Raw genomic sequence first — 14,414 nt, 5'->3', positions numbered from 1 at the left:
TCCTACTAAACATCAAATCACAGAACTTCAGAGGTTATCTAATTCAATTCATAGCTAAACAACATTCCCCTCTGTAATGATATTTCTGGCAAGTGGTCTTCTAATCCCTGAAAACTTCCAGAGAAGAGAAGCCTACTTCCTCCCAAACAAACATGGGACAAAAATATCTCAAGTCATCAGCTTCTTATAAACTTTTAAGTGCTAAGCATGCTGGGTTTGGGGTTGATTTTTTGTTTTGGTCTATCAAATTCACTTGACCTCAAGTGTAGTATGATTGAGGTTGAGTGCTACATTTTTTTTCTTCTGGGAGAGAAGATCAAGTGATTTCTGAATGAACATGTCAGGAACTCTTTTCCGCCTTGTTATGTTGACTGGTTTGTATCTTTTAAACTTTTCCAAGAACCTGGTTTAGAATGAATGTCTTTATTTTTGTCCTCCTATTTCTACGCAGTTGCCAGCTTGTTAATTTTTTTTGAGGGGGCCTGGATTTGCTCTGATTACATCCAGTGTCTTGCTTTCAGCTTTCTCCTTTCACCTAATTTGTTATTAATCTCTACCACTGTTCTAACTAACTAATGATCTGATTATGAAAAGACTGATTCTAAAATTACTCCTTTATTGGTAACTCGTCTTTTTCTGTCTGTTACCTTATAGTCAAATTTTCATTTTGTGGGACATTGTTCAGAACTGATCACACCTAAGACTCTCTGCGTCTTTTATTTTTTAAAGAAAACATTATAATATACCTGTAGGACTTTGGAATAGTCTATGCACCTTGGGTGGTTTTTCATTTCTTGATTCCCAAGCCATATTTTCCAAAGATTTAAAAAAACTATTCTGTTTTTCTCACCTTTCCGTTAAAATCACTGATTATCAAGATTTATATTGATTTAGTTTAGAGGGTTTTGTAAAAGTCCTTACATTCAACCTACTCAAATGGATTTGGGATCTGACTAATTAAGCAAGAAGTGCCTGATAATATTACAGACTGCAACCTGCCCACCTGATTTGCTGGAGGACTTCCTCATGTTCTCTTAACAGCACTAGGGGCCAAAGGGAGCATTCAGGAGGTGCACCTCTCCTCACTCTCACTGTCTTTTCTTATCTCACAATTCCACGATGGCATCTTTTCTTGATGTTCATCTTCAGCTCCATTTTGCTTACCATATTGTAGCCTATTTCTATCAGCTGGTGCCTCTGCATGACTCTCTGTGTGACATCCATTTTTAATTTTTTTGTTAATAGCTCACTGCCATGTAGCAATTCTACTTGGTATGAGAAGATGGGGCTTTGTTTTCATGGGATACTTGGGGATCATTAAAGGAGTTTTACAGTTTCCCAAAGGCAATCCAGTCTGTTGTTTTCTTCCTGTTAAACTCCAGGCTCAACTCTTTGTCCAACTGTCAATCCTAAGTCTGCATTCTCATGGGTAAACTCTTCAGGTGGTCTATCCAAATGGATGATGTAATCTGGGAAATAGACACTCTTTCCCTTTCCCCAACTCCTTTTATAGTGTCTTTTCTCTCTTATTTATACTCTATTTATCCTGTATATAACTTGTTTGCGCATTTTTGTTTGCTTCTTGTCTTCCCCATTAGATTATAAGCTCCTTGAAGGCAGGGAATATCTTTTCACTCTTTTTTTTCTTTTGTATCCTTAGCATAGTGCCTGGTATACAGTTGGGTTTAACATACATTTACTGAGTGTTTAACTCTTTTTCTACTTGATCTTTTCTGTGTGGATGACTAGACCAAAGTACTTTGAGCAATTACTGATCTTTTCCAGGAGACCCTGCAAAGTTCCAGGGCAATCAATATAACCAGGTTCACACACATAACATCTCCACAAAGGAGCACCTGGAGAACCTCACCATGCACAGGGAATTCCTCTTCACCTTGGATTCTTGATTGGATAGTGGTGGACATCTTTGGTGAGCAATCTGTTCTATCCCTTGTCTGATGTTTATCAGGAAAGGGTTGTTGAATTCATTTCTTGATTCCCAAGCCATATTTTCCAAAGATTTTTAAAAAAACTATTCTGCTTTTCTCACCTTTCTACTAAAATCACTGATTATCAAGATTTATATTGATTTAGTTTAGAGGATTTTGTAAAAGTCCTTACATTCAACCTACTCAAATGGATTTGGGATCTGACTAATTCTATTAGGACTATTTCTATTATGATGTATCTCTTGATGAATCTTGAATAACATTCATGTATGGATGAAGACATCTTGTAAAGGACCTGGTAAGGCAGCATTTGCTTTATGGATTCAAATAAAAATCATGATAAACAGTATGTACAGTGCAACTTCATATTCTTTTCATCTTTCTGGTAATTGTAGAATTGTAAAAATGCAACCCATTGTTGAATGTTGTTGGTAAAAACCTGCTTTTCCCTTTAAATAGCTTTGGCAAGGATGCCTTCTATTAGAACTTTCCAAAAGTAGACCACCTTATGGCTACGAAAGCATGGAAAACCTAGCGACGAAACAGATCCTATGTTTTTATAGAAGCTACACATCTTCCCCCACTCCCATTCACAAAATCACAAAATCCCAGAGTAGATCTGGACACCCAGAGGTTGCCAAGTCTAACCTGGACCTGAAGAGGAATATTCTCTACAGTATTTCTGACAATCCCGGTTCCATTTGAAGACTTCCACTGATGGGGAACTCACTCCTCCAAGACAGCTTATTGCACTTTTGAAAAACCCTAATTGTTAGGAATTTTTCTCTTAGATGGAGGTGAAATCTGCTGGTCTTCAACTTCTACCAATTAGTACTAATTCTACCTAAGGAGAACAAATCTAACTCCTTTTCCACATGCCAACTCACATGGCATCTACCAGGGCACAGCTCTCATGTCTTCTCTATGTCTTTGCTTCTCTAGGCTTCATGTCCCATGTTCTTTCGATTGATCTTCGTGTGATAGAATCTAGCTGTCTTGTCACCCCAGCTGTCTTCTTTTGGGTGTGCTCAGGTCCATCAATGTCCTTCCTAAACGATGGCATCTAGAATTGAATGTAATACTCCATTTGTAGTTTCATTGTGGGACATTTACCTTCTTTGTTCTGGACTTTGTCTCCCAATGCATTTGAAATCTAATGTTTTTTTTTCTTCTTAGTTACCATGTTTCTATGTTGAACTTTGTTGAACTCATCATGATTTCATTCTAACTAAATGAATATTGCAAAATATAATTTAGGGAGTAGTTTAAATAACCTCCAGGTACATAATTACTCTTTTGTTGAACAAGTCTTGGAATATTCACTTATGAATTGCTGGGAGATGATACACTTATTGTGCAGCTCAAAGGTAGGTACATACCAGGTACTCAAATTACTTGTAATAGGCTTGAAATACATTTAAACAATTTTTCCTGGGGAAATATTTATCAAATTATATTCCTTCCCTTCAGTTTTACAGATGAGGAAACTAAGTAAGTGGTAGTCAGGCAGGCAGAACCAGGATACGAGCTCAGTTTGTATCTGGGTCTCAAGTGATCTCTGTGTCATTTAGGGCCAGACACTGGCACTCCCCAGCTGTGTGACCTTGGGCAAGTCACTTAATCCCAGTTGCCTCATCCTGGGTCATCTCCAGTCATCCTGATGAATATCTGGTCACTGGATTCAGATGGCTCTGGAGGAAAAGTGAGGCAGGTGACCTGCACAGCCCTCCCCCATTCAAAACAGTCAAGTGCAAGTCATGTCATTATTTCTCTGATGGCCTGGTCTCCTTCGGCAATGAAGGACAAACACACACACACACACACACACACACACACACACACACACACACACACACACTCCAGTGCTGCTGGAAACTAAGGGGCGCTAGGGAGTGCCAGGCTCATAGCAGGTGATTTTCTTATTGGTGACTGGGTGAAGAAGTAACTTTGTGAGGAGGCGCCCAGTTGCCTAACAAATCATCTAATAAGCCTCTGCTATATGCTAGACACTGTGCCTGGTCCTGGGAACAAAGACAAAAATGAAATAGTCCCTGCCCTCAAGGAGCTTCAATAGCAGGTACACAGATCAGTGAATGTACAAAGTACATTTGGAAGTTGTGTGTATGGGAGAATGGTATCAGGAAAGGCCTCATGTAGGAGACAGAACCTGAGCTAAGCTTTGAAGTGAAACAGGGATTCTAAGAGGAGAAGGAGAGCGAAGAGAACAATTCGGACAAGGGGGAGCAAGGGGAAGGTCCCTCAGTTGAAACTATGAGTGGTTGGGAGGTTATCTGGGAGAACTCTCCTGTTGGGTCAACCAGTTCCCTCCTGAAGATCTGGCCATCAAGAAACTCAAGTAATGAGAGAGAAGTGATTTCCCCCCTCTGTGTGATCTCTCCTGCCCCTGAAGGGGGCAGTTTGATGGGAACCTAGAGTCTCCTTTTCCCCCTACCTTGGCCATTTTAAAGATGGGGCCTACCTTAATGTGGAGAATTTGATATTTTAGGGAGGAGAGAGCCAAGGGGTCGTCTTGAATGAAGACCAAGAGTCCCTTGAGAATGGATCAATTCAATCCTACAAACAATTCAGCAATTCTGCTGAGGAAAAATACTGCCTCCACTCTGGTCTCTACTACAGATCCAGAATCATGTGAATTCAGCTCCTAGAATCCCTAGGATTCTGATAGGTAAGATTTTGCCTTATCTTGCTCTGAGTCAGGTTTCCACCTTACCTCCCATCCATTTCTAAGCCATGTCACCCATGCATCCTACCTTAGCCTCAGCTTGCACAGTTCCCTTTTAGGCATCATCTTCCTCCATAAGGAAGTTCTTTGAAGGCAGGACTAGGCTTGTTTGTTTGTCTGTATTTCCATGCCCAACACTTCATACATTGCCTGGCACAGAGTAAGCACTGGATAAATGCTTTATCATCCTTGCACAATGTGTAGATGTTACATATGTATATGAATTATATTTAAATTAATTAAATTTTAATAAATTAAAGTCATATTAAATGAAAGTAATTAAGTTATACTTTAAATAAATACAAATTCATTTCAGGGCTGAGAAGTGCTAATGAGTGGGGGAAATGAGAAAAGCCTCTGATGGAAACTACAGATTTCAAAAGATGAGGTGAAGGAGAGGGTCCTAGGCACCGAGGGGCAGCCTGTACAAAGGCCCTGAGGCAGGAGATGGAATGTTATATACAAGAATGTCATCAAGGCAGGTCCTGCATTGTGTTCTGAAAAGTTCTAGTCACAGGGCTCCTCTTGGAGGGTCTGATGGTTTTGCCCCCACTTTGCATCCACTCCAAGGTGCACTGCTTGACTTTTCACAGCAGGGGGCGGGCCACTGCCATAAATGACTGCCTGCCTTGCTAGATGCAGGAAATGAATGAAATTAGGAAGTTGGATGATTTGGACTCTATAAATCTGGTCAAGTCTCATTGGGTCAGAAAATTCCTCTGGTGGGTCTCTCAAGCTAGTAGAGTGCCAAGAAGTGTGATCCAGCTGTTGGCAAAGCTAGTGAATTTTGCTTAGGTATTTTCCAAATGTGGAGATGCCCCATTTGGGTCTGGAGCCCAGTGCCTACTTTGCTGCTGTGGGGCAGCCCACCCTCCTTTGGTATAGATCAGGAAAGGTGCTGGGGAGAATGGCAGTCTTCAGACTGAACATCAAGTTGTTGTATGCTAGTTGGGACTGGGCGCAGGGTTTTGGGTGGAGGATGAGGTTATCCACTAGCTCAATTTCAAAGCCAGTCTATTACCAGGAAGAATCATTTAGGATGGGGCAGAGGAGAGGAGCTGATCCATAACTTTTGAAAATGGAAATCCAGAAATGGTCATCTGGGGACTGTAAGGAGAGTCCTAGAGCAGGGAGTCTTAACCCTTTTTGTATCATGGACCCCTTTTGCGCATAGTGAAGCCCATGAAACCTTGCTCAGAATCATATTTTTATAAAATGTATTATTTTAACATTGATTTAAAAATTCTGAATTTTGAATTCTCTCCTTCCTTCCCACCCCCTTCTCCACTCATTGTGAAGGCAAGAAATGGGATATCAATTATACATGTGAAATCATACAAAACATACTTTCTTATTAGCCATGTGGCAAAAAAACCAAACCAAAACGAAAACAACAAGAAAAGTATAGTGAAAAATTATGCTTTAATCTGCATTCAGATTCCATCAGTTCTCTCTCTGGAGGTGGATATCATTTTTTATCTTATGTCCTTTGGAATTGTCTTGGATCATTGTATTGATCAGAATAGCTAAGTCTTTCACAGTTGATCATTCTATAATATTGCTATTACTGTGTACAGAATAATGTTTTAAAATATTTGGAAATACAAAATTTCAGCCACAGGTTGGTGAAAATATAAATGTAATTGTTTTTCCCATCTAAGTTCACAAACTCTTTGAGCTCCATCTGTCGACCTTTTGAGAATTTGGGACCATAGTTCTAGAAATGTAGAGGAATCAGTGAAAAGGGAGAGAACAGGATGTGGGAACTTCTCAGGAGGTCTTCAATAACTATTCCCTCATGAATGATATGTGGGTTGTTATTACAGGTTTATGTCAAACATGCTTACCCAGACTTCTGGGAATGTTCTGTTGGTCTTATAGCCACAGGGTCTGGAGAAATGGGGTCTTTTAACAAAGAAGGAGCTTTTCCCTCCCTGCCTTTTTTTAATTACCCAATTGATCTGTTTCCTAGAATGACAAGAACACCAGCTTAGGAGTAGGAGGTTCTGGGTCCAAACTGTACCTTTGGGACCTTGTGCTTTGTGTCATTCCTAGACTTCTGTTTCCTCACATGTAAATTAAAGAGTTTGAACTAGGTGGCTTGTGAAGTCTCTTCCTGCAAGGTGCGCTAGAAAGAGGACTGTATTTGAACTCTGAAGGACTCTGCGATTTCATAATCAGTGTGACTTTGGGTAATTTGCTTAACCTTTCTGGGCCTCTTTAAAGTGAGGGGATTAGACTAGCTGACCTTGAAGGCCCCTTTCAGCTCTAAATCCATGAGCCTTAATGATAAAGCATCAAAGACCCAATAAAAATATCAGACAACCTGCAGAAGAACTCCATTTGTCCACTCCAAAATGTGCTCTGTTCCATCTTCCAACATTCTCAGTTGGCCCTGGTACTGAAAAAGGCTTCTCTTGACCTCTTTGAACCATCTACATTTTGTTCCATCTCTCTCTTCACCTTCTCTGCTAAACATCCTGAAAAATTTATCTGTGCTGTCTGACTTCATTTCTTTACTACTCCATCTCCCATTAACTAATGGCAGCTGGGCTTCTACTTCCATGATCTGGCTGAGACCACTCCCTCTATGAGCTCACCAGTGTTCTTTGGGGCAACTCCCCTTTTTGTTCTTCATCAGATTGGTTAGCGTTGGTGTGTTCAGAATTTCATTTCTGAGAATTTCTCATCCCTCCTGACTGCCCTCATCCTGTAGAATTTTACACCATGGGATTCTACCTATCTGATGACTTCCCAGCCATTACCAAGTCTCTCTCTCACACTCACACACTCACACGTGGGTATACATATATTTATCAATCCATTGCTCTCCAGTCCCCCTTTGTAACTATCCTGCGTCTTGTTCATGAATCGGGCCCTTCAAGAGTCATGTTTCAGTCATGAGTCCTACTCCACCAAGTCTCAGTGATACTTAGGATGTCAAATTTCCTTCCTTATGTTAAAATTCCCCATTTGCCTTGCTTGTCACCTATACCTTGGGAATTTCTATATTGACATGTGGCCACATGTATATGTATACATGCATATGTAACTAACCTATGTATATATAGATACACGTAGCCCATATACATGTGCCTATGTGTATTTCTATATGTATATAAATATATGTATGCATGTGTGTGTGTTTACATACATTTCTTTCTATATACATGCTCACACATATCTATATCTACAGCTATATCTAAAATCTTTAGGATGTGAGGAAATGAGTATAAGAAGTACCAAGAGTGAGAATGAAGGGTATGCTTTGGGTGGATATGCATTTGAAGAGTAAAATTTTGTTAAAACAAAATTCACTGGTGGGTAACAGTGAGAATCAACCACCTATATATAGTGGGAGAAGCACTATTTGAGGTAATGTCCTAGTTTCCATTTTGTTCATTCAAAATGTTCATTCAATTGGAAGTGATGTGTGGTAGGTATATCTTGACTGGTACAATGGTTCAATGAAGAGTCTAAAAGTTAGAAATGAGCTGGGATGCAATGTCCTAAATGCTGGAAGCTGGGAAGACACTGAAATACAATATTTCTTAAAGTAATAGGTGGATGGTCCCTCCTCTAGTAGGGGCAGGGATCAAGGGTGAAAGTAGACCATTCTAAGGAGGATGTTCATCACCATCATAAGTCAAGCCTAGCCTTGAGATGGGACCAATTAGGAGTGAAATCCAGAGTATGGTTGTCCTGGGTGGTGGATGCTTGGGAAATGTTTCTAGAAATATTGAAGTTTTCTGACCAGCTCCTTTGTTGGGATGCAGAGAGATTGAAGAGTGTAAACAGCGATGGGAAAAGTACTTCCACCCACCCTTTTACTTCCATCTTGTTGGGGCTGTTACAGGTTTCATAAGAATAACAACTTACATTTATACGTAATACTTTAAGGCAAGGTATAATAAAAGACATGTATGCAGCTCTTTAACATTTACAAAGTATCATATGTACATTATTTCATTTGTGAGGTATACGTTCTTTCTCCTTCTCCTTCTCCTCCCCTCCCCCATCTGTCCACCTGGGGAGTGATACCCTCACTTGTGGGTGCTCTGTCCAAAGGAATATAAATTTTGATCACTTGAGGCTTGGAGGCTAAATTTTTTCTTCCCTATTTACTTATTCCATCATTGTTTTTTTTTTAAACTGGGACAATTAACTGTTTTGTCTCATACAGTTTTTATTTTATGATTTCTTGAAATATAGCTCTGAAAAACCAGGCTTTGCTAAAACCCATCAGGATTCAAATGGAGCTACTTGACTATGCCTTTAAACTGAAATCACTGTGGCTCTCACCACTTGGCCAATAATAGGTGTAACCCAAGCTTCCCTTGTTCATTACTTGGGTTCTGATGGCTCAGAGTATGTGTAAATAGCAACTCTTTCTGTTCTGGCCAGCAACTCTGAGGGTCTTCTTTTCTTTTGTGAAGGTAAACTAGGCCATCTTATGCCTCGTTCTTTCCTATCCTTTAACTACTGAATGGCTGTTGCCTCAGACAAACTGAGACCTGGGAAAGACCTTAACTTAAAAAAGGCCAAGGTCTCCCACTACATGTGGGGCCATCACTGGTCATCCTGACCTATGTCTTGTCCCTAGACCCCGATGGCTCTAGAGAAGAGAGTGAGACTTTGCACAACCCTGCCTCACTAAAATCCAATTCAGTTGCAAGTTAATCATTCTCCTGATGTCAGTGGTCCTCTTCAAGAATGAAGGATGAGCAACAACAAAAAGTTATTACTATCCATTCCCCTTTTACATCTGGGGAAACTGATGCTCCGGGAGCTTGTGACTCATTATCACACAGCCTATGTCAAAGGCAGCAGGTTTTGACTCCCCGTCCAGCCTCCTTATCTACCATGCCATTCTGCCTCTGGTGGAAAGAGCACTGGGTTTGGAGCTAGGTTAGACCTGGGTTCAAATGGAGGATCCGATAGGTACTAGTTGTGGGACCCAGGGAAAATTACTTGATTTCTGTGAACCTTAGGACTGCCTCTCTATAATGGAAATGATAATAATGTTTGTACTACTTACCTCACAAGATTATTGTGAGGAAAGTGCTATGAAAACCTTAAAGCCTCCCTCATCTCCCTCCTCTCATGGAAATTTGGACTCTGCCCCTTGCACCACGGGCTCTGATAGGTTTATCTTGCACAGAACCAGGTCCCTCCAGACTTCCCAGGCATTTCTAATCCATGCTGTTCCATGTGGGCACGCCACCTCTTCTAGCTTCCATTGATAAGCTATCTCTTCTGCATTAATATGAAAGATCCTTGAGGGCAAAGGATTGTCTTGCTTGCTTATATTTGTACCCCTAATACTTGGCACAATGTCTGGCATAAAGAAAGTACTTAATAAACACTTTTTCATTCCATCCATCCATTGAATAAATAGGAATTGCTATTTTATTATTCTTATTGTTTGGATACACTGGGTTTTGGGGTGTGTGTGCGTGAGTGTGTGTGTGCGTGCGTGTGTGTCTGTTTTAGAACTAGCTCCATCTGGCAATCCCCTTCCCCAGAGGCTGGCTTTGTGAGTCATGGCCTAGCCTCAAAGCTCAGCCTTCTGGAGTCTCCCAGGGACTGTAGTGACTGAGCCTGAGAATGCAGACTGTAGGCACTTCATTGGCCTCCTAGAATGATAGAAGCCATTTCTTTCTTCCCCTTCCCACTCCCTAGTTCCAGTCAACTCTCCTGTAGGATATTTATCTTAGGGGTGAAGGTAGAGTGAAGGGAAGGAAATGCCTGAATGTTTAGAAGCACGGAGAGGCTGTTCCATCTCTACATACCTTTGGTGTCTGAATTTTCTGGAAAGCAGAACCCAAGCCTGATACTAAAAAGGGAGAGCCAGGTTAAGCTTCAATTCCTACAGGCCCATGGAAAAGCGGTTCCTCTCTCTAGGCATCCACTGGTGTTTCTGTTCTCTGGGTCATCTGCCCTGGAGACTTTTTGTTTAATGTCATAATGTGAACAGTTTCCCTTGTCCTCTTCCCTCCCTTTGCCTGCCCCTGCTCCCCCCTCCCCCAGCCTCCCAACCCAGGCCCTAACACTAGCCAAGGAAAACAAGACTGGTCAGGAAGCGGGGAGTGATGAGTCAGGGAGAGGACCAGAGCCAGAGTGATGCCATTGCTGACAAAGTCATCTCGGGAGGAAGACAGGGGGCTGTCCCAGAGGGTTCTAGAAGAAGGCCCTAGGAGATTGGTTGGGGCTGGATAAATGTATTGGGATTGAAAGGTGGGCAGATGAGAGTAGGATTCCATGAAAGTGGAAAGATCCAATAAGAGAAGAAGTCAGTGTGGTATGGTGGAAAGGGCCTGTCTTCAAATCCAGTTTGTAATACTTACTACCTCTGTGACCTTGTGGCAGGACACGTAAACTCTTTGGGTCTTAGTTTCCTCATCTGTAAAATGACAAGATTGGACTAGGTGGCCTCTGAGGTCCTTTCCATTCTAGATTGATGCTACTTCAATCTTCCCTCGAGGATCCATTGGACTTGATGGTCATCCTTAAGGACTTTCCTAGTTCCTTTTCCCTTTCTGGGTGAAGGTTTGAGCCACTCAGGTGGATGGCTACCTTGGGCATTAGTATATCACCAATACTTATGGTGAGAAGAATGAGAGCACATATTTATTGAAGTGCAGCTGGGTGGCACAGTGGATAGAGCACAGGGCTGAGAATCAGGAAAATGAGGCTTTCTGAGTTCAAATCTGGCCTCAGTTTACTAGCTATGTTCCCCTAGGCAAGTCATTTCACCTTGTTTGTCTCTATTTTCTCATCTGTGAAACGAGCGAGTGAAGGAAATGGGCAAACCACTTCAGTATCTTTGCCAGGAAAACCTCAAATGGAGTCACAAAGAATCAGAAATGACTGAATAAGAGCAGAAAGGTCTGCAAAATGATTTATCATCATGTCATGTGACCGCTGCAATGAGATTGTGTGATGGCAACAGGGTCTGGTGGGAAGAGAGTTGGTCTTGGAGTCCAGAAGAATCTGGGTTCAAATCTTGCCTCCAACTCAGCCAGTAGGTTGTGTGACCCCAGGAAAGACACTTGACTCACTCCAGTGCTCATCAGGTAACTCTTTAAGATTACATGTCGCAGAGCAGATGACAATCTGCAAGGGTAGAGGGAATTTCACCAACAAGAATTCCTTTTAGCAAGGAAAATACAGATTTGGTTTTAAAAAAAGAAGCAGCAGCCAAATTTGACTGTAAAAACTCATCATAATGGCTAATACTTAAGGACTGTTAGATGGCAGCAACTTCCAAGAAAATATGTGGGTTGGCTAAGAAAAGACTAAGACATAGATTGTCTTTGGCATCATAGCAGACAAACAAAGGCATAACCTGAAAGAGTTTACCTACAATTCCAATCTATGCCTGCTGGCAATAAGGTGGCAAAATGAATAGGGGGTTGGACTTGGAGTCAGCAAAACGTGGGTTTGAATCCTGCCTTAGACGTTTACTAGCTGTGTGATCCTGGGCAAGTTGCTAATCTCTCTCAGCCTCAGTTTCTCCATCTGTAAAATGGGGATGATAATAGCACCTACCTCCCAGGGTTATTTGAAGGATCAAATAGGACAACCTGTAAATTGCTTCAAAAACTTTGCAGCACTGTAAAGATGCTTGCTGTAATTATTGCTATGCAGCCCTGGGATAATAAAAGTGTTCTCTTACTGAAATAAATATACATAATTTGGGTTAGACTACAACTATGCCCAGAGGTGTCTACTTATGGAATAAATCACTGATCCAAAAATGGATTGAGATAATCTTGTATGTCACTTCTACACCAATACTCCTAATCTGTAGTTCAGTCTCTATCAGTAAATCTCAAATAGTTATCTGGTAGATTCTCAAATCAAAAATTGACCCGTGTTGATCCTCCCTAACTCCCCACTACTTCAACTGCTGTGACTGGGGAAGATTTTCCAGTCAGGGGACTTTACCATAAGTAGTACTCTCTGCCCTCCAGAGATTTTAGGGTCAATATTGCCCTCCTTCCCTCCCTGAATTTCAGGTAATCTGATAGATAGGAAAAATTAAAAGTAACTCCAGAAAAAAAGATTGAGTGGGCCTCTTCTACATGAATGGAAGAAGGCCTAGAGTGGATCCGGTCACAGAATGGAAAGGACAATTTTAGGCCTAGAAAATAGCACAAGCAGAGAGGGTGAGGTGGGGCAGGATGAGAGAAGTAACACTTATGACAACATTAATCAGAGTGGACAAACTGAATTTCCTATTAGTTAAAATTGCAAAAAGAAGAGAAAAAAGAAAAGGCAGGATGGTATTATGGAAAGGGCTTTGGTTTGGAATGGGAGGAACTGAGTTCAAACTCTCTCTGCTAGGAACTACCTGCATGACAGGTGGATTGTTTCTATTCTCTAGGTCTCAGTTTCCTCATTTTTAGGGTTAATGAGAATAGTGATTAAATGAAATTAAAGGTCCTGTCCTGTTCTGTGATCCTATGCCTAGAATCACTTGCTGGAGCCAAGGCTTCTGGTAGTCTAGCAGGCCGTGAAATCAAAAAATGACAGTGACAGAAACCTGGTCTCCTCTCTTGAAGCTCCCCCTCCCTCTACCTGGGGAGACAGGAAATGCCTTACCAAGGATAGTGTGGGCATGTGGTTGATTGCAAAGCCTGAGGAGCGATTGGTTGTGCTGCTCTGGTCCATAGACTGAGGCAGTGAGGCCAGCAAAATCCCAGGGGCCTACTCTTCCAAGGATACACAAACACAAGATCCATATCTTTGGGTGGCCAACTGAAATGAACCCTGGAAGCCAAAGGAATTCACTCAGTGAGACTATAAATTGGAAATTCCCAATGTTGTTTGTGTTTGCACTTCCAGCCTTGCCCACTTTTCCCCTTTTGCTCAAAAGACCACATCCAACAGCCTCTCTCTGTCTCTCTGTCTCTGTCTCTCTTGGTCTCTCTGTCTGTCTGTCTTTCTGTCTCTCTGTCTGTCTGTCTCTCTCTGCCTCTCTCTCTATCTCTCTCTGTCTCTGTCTGTCTGTCTCTGTCTCTCTCTTTCTGTGTTTCTGTCTCTATCTCTGTTTCTATCTATCTCTGTCTCTCTGTCTCTGTTTCTGTCTCTGTCTCTCTTTCTCTTGATCTGGAGTCATGAAGATCTGAGTTTAAATTTTGCCTCAGACACTTACCAGCCGAGTGACCTTGGATGAGTAATCCAACCTCTGGCTCACATTCCTCATGTGTAAAATTGGGATAGCAATAGCATCCACTTCCCAGAGTAGTTGTGAGGACTAAATAAGATAAATGCGAAAAGAACTTTGCAAACCGTAAAGTGCTAAGTATTAGCCATTATGATGAGTTTTTACAGCCAAATTTGGCTGCTGCTTCTTTTTTTTTTTTTAAACCAAACCTGTATTTTCCTTGCTAAAAGGAATTCCTGTTGATGAAACTCCTTCTGCCCTTACAGATTGTCATCTGCTCTATGACATATAATCTTAAAGAGTCACCTGAGGGGCACTGGAGTGAGCCAAGTGTCTTGCCTGGGGTCACACAATTGGCTGTGTTAGAGGCAGGATTTGAACCCAGATTCTTCCTGACCCCTCCTACAAGTACTATTCCCACTTGGCCACTAATCGGTAGGTACAATTCTATATGTGGATCAACCCTGAGCCTAGTGGGGCACATGAAAGCTACAGACTTGATTGAGGCTTGGGGGAATGCAGGAATTCGAAGATGGCTGTCAGCATGTTG

This window comes from Notamacropus eugenii, chromosome 1, assembly GCF_028372415.1.
Source record: "Notamacropus eugenii isolate mMacEug1 chromosome 1, mMacEug1.pri_v2, whole genome shotgun sequence".
In the NCBI taxonomy this organism is placed as follows: Eukaryota; Metazoa; Chordata; class Mammalia; order Diprotodontia; family Macropodidae; genus Notamacropus; species Notamacropus eugenii.
The sequence above is the reverse complement of the archived record's forward strand: the minus strand, read 5'-3'. Positions refer to the sequence as shown.